The 16,749-nt window shown below is 43.3% G+C and overlaps 1 pseudogene; it reads right to left on the bottom strand.

Moving 5' to 3' along the window:
• Positions 1 to 13,058: 13,058 nt before the first annotated feature.
• Positions 13,059 to 13,176, bottom strand: LOC145400553 (5S ribosomal RNA; annotated as a pseudogene).
• Positions 13,177 to 16,749: the final 3,573 nt, after the last annotated feature.

Consider the following 16,749-nt stretch of genomic DNA (forward strand, 5'->3'; position numbering starts at 1 on the left):
AATGATGGATAAAAGACTAGAACAAGTTCAGTCAGTTTTCTGTTCAGTTTGAGTGTAGTGCAGAGTCAGTGCAGTGAAGTTTGTATATTTTTGGTACTTGTGTGATAACAGTGAAGTGTTGTCAGGCATTAAGTGTAATAGCTGTAAAGTTTCTATAGCTCCAGTGCTTGTACGAATAGTGAAGTGAAGTTTCCAATCATTAAGTGTAATTATTTGGAAAATGGTGAACTTTAAGAAGCCAGTGTTTATTTTCGTCTCAGCTGATCTTTGTCCTGTACACCTAAAGGCTGACTATAGGATGAACAACTCACTGGGCAATGTCCTTCCTGTACTGAACTACTGCTGTTGGAGCCTGTGGCAGTTTCGGGTGGGGAAGCAACATTGGTGTCAGGAGTGTGGGTAATTTAGGTGTTGCAATGAGTCTAATCTTCGACATGGGGCAAGGTGGTGTGCAGACAAAATCCCGAGCTGGGCAGGAGGAGAAGGTGACCTTGGCAGCAATTATGAAGCTATTACAAGCTTCAAAAAAATATAAGAACAATTACAAGCACAAAGTGTCCAATTGCAAGTGCAGAATGAAAGACTACAAGCACAGAATGAAAGGCTACAGGCACAGAATGAAGGACAGAAAGAACTCCAAGAACAATTACAGGCAGTGAAGAACAGAAAGAGCTCAGGAGCAAAATTAAAGAACAATTGCAAGCACAGAGTGAACAACTAGAGGCACAATGTGAAGAACAAAAGGAACGATATGAACAACTTCAAGAGCAATTATAGGAGCAACAGAAGGAAGCACAACTGAGGGTGCAAGGACAGCTAGATGCATCCATGGTGGAAATGAAGGAAGAGCAGCAACAGCTTAAGGAGGAAGTAGATTCCAAGCTAGAGCAGCAGAAATATGAGGTAAGCAATAATGTGATGGAGTGTAAACAGCATGTAGATGACCAGTTGAAGACAATTAGTGAGGGAATAGTGACGGAGTGCAAACAGCATGTGGACAACCACCTGAACATTGGTAAGGGATTAGTGATGGAAAGCAGACAGCATGTAGATAACCAGTTGAAGCATGTAGTTGACCATGTGCAGATAGCTAGTGAGAAAATGAGGCAGTAAAGAAAAATTGCACTGCTGAGCCTTAGCTTAGTGTCCAGGGGGCATATGAAAGGAAAGGACAGTGTATGGTTAATCTTGATGGATCCCAGGCATCTAAAGGTAGCATTACAGGGCTGAATAAACAGAACACAGAAGTTTTAAGTCCTGGCCTTAATAATGATGCCCCAGTTTTTGGGCACGAAACCAGTGAAGTGCATGGCTATAATGGGGGTACAAAAAAAAAAAAAAAAAAAAAAAGGAATTTGATGATAATCTTGGGAAGCTTACCATGCACAGTTTGACTTACTTGCGGATCAAAATGGTTGGGATGATGGGCAGAGGGTAGTGCAGCTTGCTACTAGCCTTAAGGGTGCCTTAATGGAAATTTTGGACCGGAGGTCAGTGATGGAGAGGAACAATTATCAGTCCCTTGTAGAAGTGCTGGAGTGCAGATATGGGACCACGTACCAGACTGAGGTTTACAGAGCAAGATTCCGCAGCCATGTACTGTACGGGCTCGAGGAGAATCCCTACAACAGTTTGCTCATGATCTGGAGAGTACCCTGGAGCTGCACCTAACCTGTTGCCTTTTCTTCTGAGGGACCAGTTCATCGATGCTCTTGATAATGCAGAGTTGAAAGTGCAAGTGAAGCAGGCACAACTAAGAAGCATGCAGGAAGGACTAGCCAAGGCTCTAGAATTTGAGTCCTACATCAGATCCAGTACATCCACCTTTCAGGCAGGTTGTAGTGCAGGATTCAAGGCAACAAAGGGGCAGGTATGTGAAACAGAAAAATTTGAGGGAAGTTGCTGATATTGTCAAAATCCAGGACACAGAAAATAGGACTGCTACAAGTGGAAAAGGGAACAGGAGAAGACCGGAAGAGGATGCTGGTTCTGCATGAAGCTGGGACACAGGAAGGTGGATTGTCTCAAATGGAAGAAGGAGCAAGAACAGAGTCATGCATGGAAATCCCTGATTGCAACAAACGGGTGTTGGACATGTGGTGAGGTGGGACACTCCAGGTATGAGTGTGCAGTTGAGAAGGATGAGGGTAAATTAGTGAAAGCTGGTGACAAGAGGCAACAACCAGCTAATTTTTTCCAAGAAGCCCCACCACTGAAGAAATGCAGAACATTGATGAATAGTGTGCAAGAAGACGGAAGAACAAATGGCAAGAAGAGCAGTAGGAATTGGAATCTTGGCAAGAAATGCTGCCATACGGTTGTGACAGGGCCAGTGTCAGATGCACAAGACCTGAAGAAGATGCAGATGGAGGATGCAGATTTACAACCAGTGCTAGAGTGGCTGTAGCGGAGTACAGTGCGACTATCTTTGGAAGAAGTCTCCAGGTTAAGCCCTGCGACCAAGAGTTACTGGAGTCAGTGGGACCTTCCTAGTTTGAACGACAGACTACTGGAGCATCAGTGGTAAACACCTGATGGCCTCAGTAAGTATTGGCAACTGGTGGTTCTGAAGAAGATGAGGTCTGAGATCATGGATGAGTCCCATAACCAGACAACTAGTGGGGACCTGGGAGTGAAGAAAACTCTAAGCCAGCTTCGACATAGGTTCTACTGAATTGGAATGCGTCAGGATGTTGAATAGTGGTGTCGAGCCTGTGATGTGTGCTATGCCAAGAAAGGACCCAAGAAACATGGTTGCGTCCCTCTCCACCGGTACCAAGTGGATGCACCAATGGATAGAGTCGCAGTGGACATTGCTGAGACACTCACTGAGAGAGGAAACTGGTATATATGTGTCGCCATGGACTACTTCACAAAGTGGCCAGAAACCTATGCTAACCCTGATCAAGAAGCTGCAACTGTTGCTCAGGTGTTGGTTAATTAGTTTTTCTGTTGTTTTGGGATGCGACAAGAGCTACATTCAGACCAAGGTAGAAACTTCGAGTCTGCTGTGTTCCATAAGTGCTACAAGCTATTGAGGATCAAGAAGACCAGGACGACCCCCTAAGGCCACAGTTAGATGGGATGGTGGCGAAATTCAACTGGACCCTTGGACAAGAGCTGGCCAAGAGTTGTGTAGAAGGACAAACAGAATGGGACCAGAAATTATGTGCGTTGCTGATGACATATCGGTCTGCATCCCATGAGTCTACCAGCTACACCCTTGCAAAACTTATGTTGGGCCATGAGTTACGCTTACCTGTTGACTTGTTAATGGGAAGACCACCTGGTGAACAGCCGCTTACAGACACCTCCAGCTATGTGAAGCATCTTCAGGAAAGGCTGGCTGAGGTACATGATCAAGTGCAAGGGCCCCTCACGTTTTCAGGAGAGATGACAAAGTGCAAGTATGATGCCAATACAAGTGAGGTGAGCTTTAAGGATGGTGACCAAGTTTGGTTTTACAATCCTCAGCGAAAGAAGGGACAGTCATTGAAGCTGCAAAGTCCATCAGACGGGCCTTACACTGTGTTGGACCGCCTATCAGACGTAACATATCGGTTTCGGGGAGGCAGGAAATCTTGTCCAAAGGTGGTACACGTGAACCGTCTGTGGCAGTACCATGAGCCAGGACAGTACTGCTGGGTTACACCCAGCCGAGGATGTTGAGGAGGACCAATGAGCTGAAGTGCAAGAGGATGGTGACAGTTCTCCAAGAGAAGAAGCAAATCAAGAAGAGGACCAAGGAGTGGACTGTATGGAGGAGCAAGGACGTCATCAGAAGTGACATAGGAAAAGACCTGATAAGTTGAAGGATTATTTTGTGTATCGTTAGATGTTTCATTAAGATTAAGGTTTATGTTTGTATATGTTGTGTAGTTTTGTCAGGACGACAAAGAACTAGGGAAGGGGTAGTCTTAAGAAGTGAGATTTGCCAGTTAGGTAGCCGAGATGTTTCTCATTACTTCTCAATATTTACGGTGGTTTCGATGCAAGTCAGAGTTTCTAGTTTGCCTGCTGTTAGTGAACCTAGTTATTCTGTAAGTTGTGCATTAATTTGTGTGCTCTTTTTCTCAATGATGTTTTATTTATGTGATTGCTTGTTAATTATGTAATTTAATATAAGCCAGTATGCTAAATAATTTACAGCATTATGTAATGTAAGAAAACTGGCATGTTTGGGTTGTCTCCGAGTCAGCAACTTGTTGCTAGGGGCAGGTACCGGACTAGCACGTCCTAGAATCCTGGAGAATAGATCATTCTCGAACAATGCAAGCTTATATAAGGATGGATAAAAGACTAGAACAAGTTCAGTCTGTTTTCAGTTCAGTTTGAGTGTAGTGCAGCGTCAATGCAGTGAAGTTTGTATATTTTCGGTACTTGTGTGATAACAGTGAAGTGTTCTCAGGCATTAAGTGTAATAACAGTGAAGTGTTCTCAGGTATTAAGTTTAACAACAGTGAAGTGTTCTCAGCCATTAAGTGTAATAGCAGTTAGTAAAGTTTGTATAGCTCCAGTGCTTGTAAGAATAGTGAAGTGAAGTTAGCAAGCCTTAAGTGTACTTATTTGGAAAATAGATAGTGAACTTTAAGAACCCAGTGTTTATTTTCGCCTCAGCTGATCTTGTGTACTGTACACCTAAAGGCTGACCATAGGAAGAACAACTCACTGGGCAACATCCTTCCTCTACTGATATACTGCTGTTGGAGCCTGTGGCACTGTGGGATGTGGATGTAACAAGCCTTTTTTTATGAGGAGTGTCGATATAAAAGTATGACAATAAATTATAAAGAGCAAGAAAGGCTATAGTATGTATACAGTACAATGCAAATGTTTTTGTTTAAAGATTTTCCCCTACTGTGAGGGGACCAGACCCTACAAACAGCTGTCAGGGGTGGAACATCAAAATTACAGGAGAGTGGAGTTCGACTTTGATATACCGCAGGAATGTGGCTTCACGTGGGAAGGAGATTGCTGCCTGTTGGATGCTGCATTCATTGTCGGGAATCAGCCTATTCCTTCCCAAGGTGCATGATTTGGTCCACAAGGGAACGTACCTCGTCGTTGTAGATGTGCAGTAGAAATCTTGGAGGGCTTCCAGTTCGTGGTCTGTGAGAGAGAAAACATAGGCAAAGGTCTTGGTGTCCATGGACTGGTATCATGGTGGAGATGTGGTGCAATGCTTCTGCAGTCTTGGTGCTGTTCTGGTGTTGGTTGTGATGGAGAGGTGGTGGCAAGTACAGGAGTGCCTTTTCCTGGGTTCTTCTTTCTCATCTTTCGTGATGGTGAAGCAGCAGGTGATTGTGAAGCTGGAAGAGAGACAGGACGCTCTTATTTCAGTGGTGTTAGGGCAAGGGGGAGGGGTGGGGTCTGGTCATCCTGTGGCGAAAGTGGAGAGAGGAGAAGTTGGAAGAGCAGGGGTAACAATGGTGACTACCTCCTCGGGGATGGACATAGGAAGTAGTTTGCTGTGGTGGAGCAGCAGAGGGATTAATCCGATGAGGGCTGCCCATTCTGTCTTTGTGATGCATGCAAATATGCCAGCCTGGATGGTATTATCCTCACTAGTTTCACCTCGATGTATATGTTTTGTGTCGAGCTGGGGCGTGGTTAGATCCCTTCGTTGGCTGCCGGAAGGGCCGGTGACAAAGGCAGCTTACTCCCCTATAGACTTTCTGATGGTAAACTCACCTTTTTTCCCTTCACCAAGGACTTCCCAACCTTCCTGGGGTTTGGCTTTTTGATGGTTGTGCAATGGACAAGTATGTCCTGCTGGGTATCCATCTTCATGATAAAGTCATAACCAGCCCTGAAGTTTTACCAGTTTACCCTCCCCTAGGTTCCCCTAGGTGGTGGTGGGTGGGGAGGGAGTGGTGGGAAGATGTATGTGTCCCTGTGTTGGGCATGGCAGTCTGGGTAGGTCTTGCTCTGGCTGCTGTTGACGAACTCGTGATGCACAATAGACACCTCCAATTACAGACCAATAGCTGTCACATCTTCTCTTGGTAAGGTATTTGACTCTTTAATTAATAAGCACACTGTTAAACATCTTGAATCCGACAACTTAATTAGTGATAGACAATACGGTTTTTGCCACGAAAGATCCACCATTGACATACTCAATCTCTTAACTCATACCATCCATCAATCAATTGATCTTTTTGGAGAAACTCATGCAGTAGCTCTTGATATCTCTAAAGCTTTCGACAGAGTATGGCACCGTTCCCTGCTGTCCAAACGCCCTTGCTATGGACTAACATCTTTTGTTCCTTTGATTTCTTCATATCTTAGTGACAGGAAAATAAGAGTAAAAGTAGATGATGTATATTCCAATTTCCACTCAATTAACGCCGGCGTGCCTCAGGGATCAGTTCTGGCGCCAACCCTATTTCTGGTTCATATTAATGATCTCTTATCTGTCACCCACAATCCCATACACTCATATGCAGATGACTCAACACTGCATAGTTCATTCACACTCAGACATCCATTTACAAAGTCTAATATCTCTACCTCTCAACTCAGTACAGCCATCTCCATAAATTAAGATCTATCTACAGTCAGTGAATGGAGACAAAACAACCTTGTCTCTTTTAATGCTAGTAAAACTAAATATATACAGTTTACTAATAGACAGATATTGCCAGATACTTACATTACCTTCAGTGCTACTAATATTCCCATCTCCAAAAGTATTGAAATTCTTGGTGTCTCACTTAACAGTGCCCTCAGCTGGACCTCTCATGTCAGATCACTTGCTAAAACCGCCTCAAAGAAACTTGGATTATTGTACAGAGTCCGTAACTTCTTCGCCGATGAGCAGTTAGCTATAATTTATAAGAGTCATGTGCGCTCTCAGCTTGAGTATTGCTCACCCTTGTGGAATGGGTGTGGAGAGGTTGCATTAAGACAACTAGACAAAATTCAGAAAAAAGCTGTTAGAATCATTAACAACCCTGCCATTACATATAAACTACCTCCCCTGCAAGTAAGAAGGAATGTTGCCTCCCTTGCATTATTTTACAGATATTTTTTTGGCAAATGCTCAGACGAAGTTGCATCCATGGTGCCACCTCTCCATGCCTTCCCTCGTGCTACACGGGCATCTGGTAGCACTCATGACTGGAATGTCACTCAGCCATATTGCAGAACTTCTGCCTATCAGAATTCTTTCATTCCCCGAACTGCATCTCTCTGGAACTCGCTTCCCCAGAGTTGTTTTCCTCCAAATTTCAACCCACAACTGTTCAAGTCTAACTGTTACAGATATTTTATGAACAGAGGACACCAGTAATCTGGTGTATGGATTATTGTTTTTACTCATTTGTTTTTCCTTCCTCCGTTCTGTTATTTATATAAAAAAAAATACTGTTTATTGTAAATAGTGCTCATACTACATGGTTATTGCTCACGTTATGCCACTCAGGGATGATTGAGGCTGGTCACTCTCATCTTAAACGTCAGGACCAACTTGCCTAGACCCGGGTTTGTACGCTCCTCATGGGGCAACAGTGGATTAGATGATGAATGAATGAAGTACATGGCTATTATGTATTTACATCAGAAGACTGCTCATTATCAGAACTTTCATTAGTGTGATTAACGAATGCATTCATGAAAGAATTTTTTTTTTCTCTCTCCCACTTATCTTAGCTGACCTGAGTTTCATAATAACTACACGACACCAACACGTGCATTATTAATTTCTCTACAGATGAGTTCCTGTTTAATTAATAGCATACACTTCTAACCCATAAATCTTGGGGAACTACTATACTCCCTTTCACCAAGTCTGGCACCATATCAGTGATGTCAACACCTGTAGCAGTGATAAAGGTCCTCAGTACTGGGTATACCTTTTTGTATTATTTTTATATTGGTTTTAAAGGTAATAAATAGAGGTTCGCCTAGTGCAGAGGATTTACACCAACACTACAGGCGTTGACAACATCGCTAATGGTGCCAAACTTTGTGAAATGGAGTATAGTCAGTTTTACCCTAGCTAACGTCAGATTATTTCGCTTCGCCTAACGCCAAACGACAACGCCCTCCATTGGGAAACCTTACAGAGTCTCAAGGTTAAACTATAACGATTTACCTAAAAATCATTTGCTCAAACCTTGACACGTAATCATAAAATAACAAGTGGTTTACAGTGAATTATCCTTATTCATGTTACATTATTTATAAGACTTGAAATTTAGATCCCTTAGTCGTAATTTTGTGCGTGAGGGAGGAGGATAATTTTACGTCGAGGTCTGGGCGCCGTCAATGCAAGCTGCTGTTCTGTCTCCTCCTGTGCTTGCAGCGATGTTGCGGCCGCTTTCTCTTGGGTCTAGGAGGCTCTTAGCACATCTTTTTAAGCGATTTTTTTTCCATATTACATCTTCAGACCGAGGACGTAGGTTGCCAGATTTGAGTGGAGACCTACTGTATTTGTTCTAATCTCTCTCTCTCTCTCTCTCTCTCTCTCTCTCTCTCTCTCTCTCTCTCTCTCTCTCTCTCTCTCTCTCTCTCTCTCTCTCTCTCTCTCTCTCTCTCTCTCTCTCTCTCTCAAATGCAGATATTACCAGACTTTTTTTATTGCTTATACCTTTTCAAGAGTTTCATGAAGTCAATAGGTACGTAAGTCATGCGAACACAAATTTTGGGATCCTATCCAGAGTGTTCATTATTCGTCATTGCAGTTTGCACAGAAGTACGTCAGTGTACTAGAAGTGTTGGCAATCTTCAATATTCTGCTTAACTTTGGAGGAACTAGGCTCGGTGAAGGGAAGAGTGACACTCTCCACTGAACTCCACCACCATAACACACCTCCCCAAAGCTAGGTAAAGTCTTCAGTTGGTGGCAGGAAGATAATGGAATAAAATGCCCTCGGATTAATTGGGGTTTATATGGTAACGCTTTTGATTTTTATGGTGACGTCTTTTTTTATATTTTATATTTTTTACGTACTTCTTGCTATGTACAGACGTGTTTACTCATTTCAGGAGAGATCAGAGGAAGGTGAGGGACGCTTTCACGTGGTGGCATCAGTATAGCAGAACGATCGTTGCTAGCTCACATTTTTTGGCCGCTTTTCAGACGATTTCGTTCAACTCAAGAAAAGCCTCTGGGATTAGTGGTGTTAATGAAGACTGTTGGCTCTCTAATTCCCCCATCTCGAAAGCCCTCCATTGCTAATCAAAAGCGTGTGGATGTAACAAGATTATCATGAGAAAGACACCATCATAGTAAGCGGGATTATCTCTTGTTACAACTCAGCATTCACGATGGAGAGAATTTTAGACCAAGTTAAGGTGAACAGAGTATGGTATGGGGAAGCAGTATGACCTGTTTTGGTCTAAGCAACTCTGCGGGTCGGTAATCTTTCCATAGCACTTCTTGACTAGCACCACATTTTAGTTTTAATTCCTTACTATAGCTCAGCAGTTACGGTAAACTACAACTTAAAATCCAGGTAAAGTGAAAAGAGTATAGTATGTTCAGTGTGACCTATTTTGACCCAGTGTGGCGGGGATGTAGACTGGAGGCTTCAGGAGGTCAGCTTTGGCCAGGTCAGAGGAGGTGAGGAGGTAGGGAGGTAGGGTGGTGAGGGGGTCTTTATGGGAAGATGATTTGTCTTTGCCTCTGCATCGGTGGATCAGACTCGCTATCCATACCACCAGGCACTCTAGCAGCTCGAGTAGAGTTAGCACTCAGAGAGAAAGTGAGAAAATTAAAAAGAGGGAGAGGGGAATGGAGTAGGATCAGGGATGGGAAGACAGCGAGAGAGAGGGTGGATGTGTCTTGCTGTCCATCCCACTAGTGACTCGAAAATCTCTGGCAGAGAAAGAGAGAGAGAGAGAGAGAGACAGACAGAGAATGAATTAAAGACAGGGAGAGGGGAATGGGGTAGGATCAGGGATGGGAGGACAGTGAGAAAGAGGGTGGATGTGTCTTGTTGTCCATCCCATTAGTGATTCTAAAACCTCTGGCAGAGAGAGAGAGAGAGAGAGAGAGAGAGAGAGAGAGAGAGAGAGAGAGAATGAATTTTATAGACAAATGACGAGGAGATGCTACCTGTGTAATTAACAAGCTCGCACACACACACACACACACACACACACACACACACACACACACACACACACACACACACACACACACACACACACACACACAAACACACACACACTAAACATGGGGATGGGGGCGATTTAGAGCATGGATTTAACTAACTGTCGTGTCTGCATCCCCCACCCCATCCCTCCCAGTGATCTAGCTAATCGTAAACCAATATCTTCCCCAGAATACAATTCCTGGATAAGGCCTTGTCCCCAGACGCTCACCTTCACCCTCGTCCTGACTCTAATCTGTGGCTCAGTTTAACCAGTCCATCTCTGTATCACCAATCCCTGTGTAATTTAATCTGTGCGTGTGTCTAATCTGTATCCCACTTTAATCTGTTCCGCATTTTCATCTCTGCCTCATCTAAACTCACGGTCCACAACCTCACTTGAATCTGCGATTCTCAAATCTGTGCCTTACTCACTGTAAATCTGAAACTTACTTAACTCTTTGCCTCACTTAAATCCACGTGTCACTTTAAGCCTAGCACTCGTACGAACCATCTGATCTGGGCCTAGGTTAAGATGAGTTAAGTATGTATAGGCTGGGTTAGGTGAGAACAGATTTGGTTATCTATGAGTAAGATAGTTTTGGTTTTATCTGACTTTTTTAGTTTAGGTTATGCTAAGTTAAATTTTACTAAAGTAGGATAGGTTAGATTTGGTAAAATTTTATTACATTTGTTTAGGTTAGGTTAGATTTGGTTAAATTTTATTAGGTTTGCATAGGTTAGGTTGGATTTGATGAAGTTAGTTTAGGATAAGTTAGGTTAGCTCAGACAAAATTGCATTAGGTTAGACTGGTTTAGGTTGAGTTAGGTTAGGTTAGGATAGGCTAGATTAGGTTAGGTCATCAATCACTAGACGCTCCCAGAAGCAGTCCGCTCAGCTCCCCCGAAGTCTGCGGTAAGGGAGGCAAAGGGGTAACTCATGACCTCTGTGACCTGCTCGTGCACATGGTCCAGGTAGAACACCTGTGATGGCGAGCGAACAAGAGATGGTATTCTCGTTGGTGAAGGATGCTCCCTGACACCTCATACTAAACGATTTATTTTCCTTATTACACTCACCGTCCTCTTCTGTGTTACTTTAATCATTTAATATCACCATTGTCTGCATAACCAACTTACAAAACGATATTAGCCAGCCATATCCAGAAATAAATCGGTAGGGAAGAGGTGTTAGGGAGCTTCTTTTGTACCAGTAAGCGACAGCATATTTTGTGCTGAGGCATCTGTGGATTTCTTGAGTCAGTCTGAAGCCAGCAGACCTCTTGCAAATTCAGCTGTAAATAATTCTATCCGTAAACAGTGTACTGTAGTAGTGACACTGGGCAACACACAAAGGAAACTCTCTGCCTGTGCCCTGAACGATTGTATTTTTTTTTTTATGCGAGGAAGAAGGAACCAAAGGCCATGAGCCCGCAGTAACAGTTCCCTCCAAGAGAAAAACAAAATACAAGAGAGAGCCAAATTCAAGATCCGATCATTTTGAGATGCCTGGACACACTGCGTTTGAAAGACTGGAGATCATAGGCAGCAGGAAATACAGACAGAGGGAGACAGTTCCAGAGCTGACCTGTTGCATAAATGAAAGACTGGGAGTAACGGTTAACTCTTGCATTAGAGAGTTGGACAGAAAAGGGATGAGAGTTTGCTGCCAGACGGGTGCTACGCGCCCGTTGTAGAGGTGGAGGAATGCAAGCAGACAGTTCAGAGGAGCAGTGACCATTAAAGTAGCGATAGAAAAGAGATAAAGATGCAACAGTGTGGCGAAGAGACAGAGGTTGAAGAGAGTCAGTAAGAGGAGGAGAGTTAATGAGACGAAAAGCCTTTGACTCCACCCTATTGAGAAGAGCTGTATGTGGGGAGCCTCCCCACACATGAGAGTTGTACTCCACACAGGGGCGGATAAAACCCCTGTATAGATTCAACAATTGTGCAGGGGTAAAGAAAGAGCGGAGTCGGCTTAGCACACCCAATCTCTTGGAAGCAGATTTTACAAGAGATGTAATATGATCTTTCCAAGATAAGTCCCGAGTAAATGAAACCCCAAGCATGTTCAAGGATGATGCAGGATTAAGCTGAATATTATTAAACATTAGTGGGTATACCTGTATAAGGGAGATCAGCTACAAACTACACTCCGTGGGTGTAACATCTACGCTCCCAGTAAGTAAAGGATATAGTCAAGGATTCTTTAGACCAAGCGTATAGTAGTAATCTGGAGCCTTTAAGATCAGCCTGAAATCCTGATGGCAAATCTACGGACCCATTTCTCACACCTCAGCCAACAAGAATACGGGCCAAGGTTTGGATAAAGTTGTTGGAGAACAGAAGGGTGTTATACTAAAGTTACTGGAGAACAGAAAGGTGTTTTATGGAAGTTATTGAAGAACAGGAGGATGTTATATGAGTTACTGGGGAACAATAGGGGGTTATACAGAAATTTTTGAAGAACTGTAGTGTAGTATGCAGACGTCTTTGAAGAACAGGAGGGTGTTAAATGGAAGTTATAAAGAAACTGAGTTATTTGAATTTCTTAGGACAGTTACAAGCAAATAAAGGAATAGTCGCCATATTATTCTTTATTTTCACGATGGACTGCGTATACCTTTGTCTACACTATATCCTTTTTACTCTAACCTGGCCTAAAATTGCAGTGTTGAGTCATAAGAGATTACCACGACAATGTGATGATACTCACGAAGAAGTGCTAAGGAAAGGATGTAGAGCAGTGGCATTACCTTTTTCTGCCACTGACCTGTGTGAAGTAAACTGAAAGATGGACGAGAGTCTATTATACAAGCACTGGAGTGAATCATTCATTCATTCATTGCCAGACGCCATGTATCCCAAACGGGGTGGCCAAGGGCTTAGAGTTAATTGTTTTACAGGGAGGGGCACTAATCCTCCATCAACCCCACTTGACACGTAGGGAGAACGTTATGCCAACAGCATCTGGTGTTCCCAGGCGGTCACCCGTCCAAGTACTAACCAGACCCAACGTTGCTTAACTTCGCTGATCGGACGGGAAACAGTGTACTCAACGTGGCATCATTGAGGCGAAAAGGAAATAATAATGAAAACGGTATTTATTGATGCGGAAACGTTATTATCTTGTCAATAAATCGAGATCCCTTACAAATTCATCAGATGCGTGTTACTCAAGGCCATGCACACTAGGGGGAGGGGGTTAACCACTCCCATTTGGAAAGTATGAAAAAATCGAATGAACATAATACTAAAAACGCAACTCATTAAATTAATTAAATCCTGTTAAGAATGTTACGAGACAGAAAAATAACAGAAAAAGTTTAAAATTTCTACAAAATACAAGATAGAAAGAATTAAGAAGTTTCACGAAAGTCCTAGAATGTTTTGTTACCGAAGAGAATAAATAAAAGGACATGGAAGGCTAATGAAGAAAAAAAAAAAGGACGTCTGTAGAACGTAGTGGAATTTTCTAGAATGTTTCATAAGGGTATACAAACGGTACTTCTGTGCAGAGTGAGTTAGTTTACGGTCAGATATCAGCGAGGGGAGAACTGTTTTCTCTTGTTTCTCCTGTGTGTGTGTGTGTGTGTGTGTGTTTAGTGAAAGATGTCATGTAAACGACCGAATTCTCTGTTTCACTTCCAGGGTTCTGTAGAGTACAGTATGTAAATTACCTTGAGTTTGTACCCTTTCAGTACTTTAGCCAGTTACAGTACCAAAGTTTACCGTATTGCGTTACATAGTTTAGTGGGTAATTAAGGTGCTCCTGTCGGATTAACCCTGTGTAGGTATATATCCAAAGGGTGGATGGGGTTTATTGCTCACGTAATGCCACTCAAGGATGAGTGAAGCTGGTCACTCTCATCTTCATTATCAGGTCCAACTTGCCAGGTCCCGGGCTCCTACGCTCCTCATGGGGCAGTGCAGGATAAGATGAATGAATGAATGAAATTAAGTGATTAAACTGTTACGAAAAAAGTTTTTTTTAACCCCCACCCCTTTCCAAATATCCTGCGCCTGGCCCTGGTGGTACTTAGAATTGAACAGCGGCGATTTTGAGTGGCCAGATGTGTAGTGTGGATGTTACTTCGATTATAATGTTTTAGCCTACCCTAACTTGACATAAATGGCCATCTCTTCGTCTCTAATGCAGAGTTGTAACAATAGACAGTGCTAGAATATGGTGCTAGTCACGAAAATGTGCTATGTGAAGGAAGCTGAGCTGTAGTGTCTTTGCCGCTAATCTGTGTGTAATAAGCTGCAAAAGGGCTAGAATCTGGCCCAGGTTAAAGTAAAAATTGTATAATTACAAAAATATGAACAATTGTGGTGGGAGAACCTCTTTATATTTACTTAGTTATTTACTTACGTATCTGCGAAAGATGTACCTGTCTATCTACCTATCTATCTACCTATAGTCAGACGCCATTATCCCATAAGGGGTGGCCACAAACAAATCGCCTCCATATCGCCCTGTCCCCTGCCATTTCGCTCTCCTCCCCCCAACTTACACCCCACACTCTCTCATATATACCTCTTTATTCCAACTCTCCGTCTCATCATCGGTTTCCCCCTCCCGCTTCCCCCATCCACCTTAACCACACTCTCCTAGTTCGTCTCTCACTCTCCATCCTCTTCACATGGCCAAACCACCTCAGTGTATTTCTCCTAACGCTTTCTGTCACGTCCATACCACAACGCTCCTTCACTTCATCATTTGTCAGTCCGATTCTCCACGTAACTCCACACGCTTCTCTCAGTGTACGAAAAAGCTGGTCAGCCAGAGGGAATTTCGTGGCATGCGTATAGGGAAGAAGAGAGGAAGAATATAGAGTCTTATCCTTGAATGGTCCACCGCAAGACTGAACACCATTAAGGAATGTTACAGCCAGCGAACCACGCTGGCATGGGTCGAGCTGGGGTTGGGTGTGTAAAGAAGAGGCTGTGTGTATGTAAGATAGTGCCGTGTGTGTGTGTGTGTGTGTGTGTGTGTGTGTGTGTGTGTGTGTGTGTGTGTGTGTGTGTGTGTGTGTGTGAGAGAGAGAGAGAGAGAGAGAGAGAGAGAGAGAGGAGGTAGTCTTACACAGAGAGAGAGAGAGAGAGAGTGAGAGAGAGAAGGAAAAGAGAGAGACAGACAGACAGACAGACAGACAGAGGGGTATGAGAAATACTGAAGGCAAGGCAAAGCTGGCAGAGGATGCTGGAGAACTTTTGCGTACTGCTGTATCTGTCCACCCAGCTGTATGACTGGGGACTTAGTCGTAAACCATTTAACGCTGGTTGTGTTTAGGGCAAGGTTAGGACTTAGCAAATATAGAGTCTCTGCTCGAATGACTCTCTTGCTTTCAGTAGGTATGAGATCTAAGCCTTCCTTTTTCTCCCTTTGTCCTAGAGGTCCCTTCCAGTCCGCTCACATTGACTTGGCAGAGATTTTCGCCCTTTTCTTGGCCTATTTCCTGTAGTTCAATAGCAGAAGACAATAATACATCCCTGTAGCGTTTCCATAACACTTTATAGTTTGTAGCACCATATTCTAGCGTTAATCTCTAGTTAAAACTCAGTATTGAAGATGGAGGAGTGGCAGTTTTATACCCAATGGAAGTGGAAATAGTATAATTATGAAAAATACAAAGTTCGTCCTGGAGGTGAAGTGGTTATTGGAGATTATTCCTATGATCTTCAACTACAGGGGCCGCCCAAGCTAGACAAAATATTCTGACATGAGCCAGAATGAAATGCATTGTATAGTCTGGGAGTGAAAGGTATTATGGAGACAAACTAGTAATGTCGTCTGTCATTTTTATACAGAATATATCGATGCCTGTTCTTGTTGTGGCCCAGGCTCATCTGAAATGTGAACCCGGTGGTCTGAAGGCTGAAGGTGCCATTCTCCTAAATTCCACCATTCTCTATTCAGGGGATAAGGGGGGCTAGTTAAGGGACGTTTGTATAACGGCAGAGGAGTCTACCGGTTCTATCGGTGCCACGTCGTGAAAGCGTCCCTCTCCAGAACCATATCGATGCAAAAAGAATATAAGTAACATGCAAGAAAATATGCTTGTGCAATAAAAAAAAAAGAAAAAAAAAAGAAAAGGCAAAAATGAGGTGCTAGAGAGCTTCCGTGACTAATGATGATACAAGCCCATGTTCTGGTCCCTGTGATTATACCATTAACGTCTCGGTATCACCGCTTTTACCTGGTGAGTGTTACGCAGAATTATATGTAGTAAGTTACTGTTTTGCTAATGGCAACTGGCGGCACTCGACACACGTGTCTATCGACCCTTTGTGGTTTGATAGGTAAAATGAGTACTTAGGGCTAACAACACCTGGAGGTAACTGTAGTAACTTGAATGATGAAGTGGTATTATATCCCAGAATAGAGGGTGAATAACTCGTCACAGGCTCTAAGGCCTAACTTCGAGATAACTACCGAAGCTAGGTGTCCCAAGGCGTCTCCCTCCACCAATATGTTACAGCCAGTCGACTTTAATCGGCTTAGGAGAGTGTGAAGAGAGAAACCTGTACTGTACACAGGAAAAATCATCTGATAAATTACCAATATGCGGGGAATCGAACCAAGGACTCTTAGGTGAGAGCCAGGCAGCATACCACTATACCACGACCAGGTATGGTATGCTGC

Source organism: Coenobita brevimanus, chromosome 52, assembly GCF_032717465.1.
Source record: "Coenobita brevimanus isolate Jiangsu-jjx chromosome 52, ASM3271746v2, whole genome shotgun sequence".
NCBI lineage: Eukaryota > Metazoa > Arthropoda > Malacostraca > Decapoda > Coenobitidae > Coenobita > Coenobita brevimanus.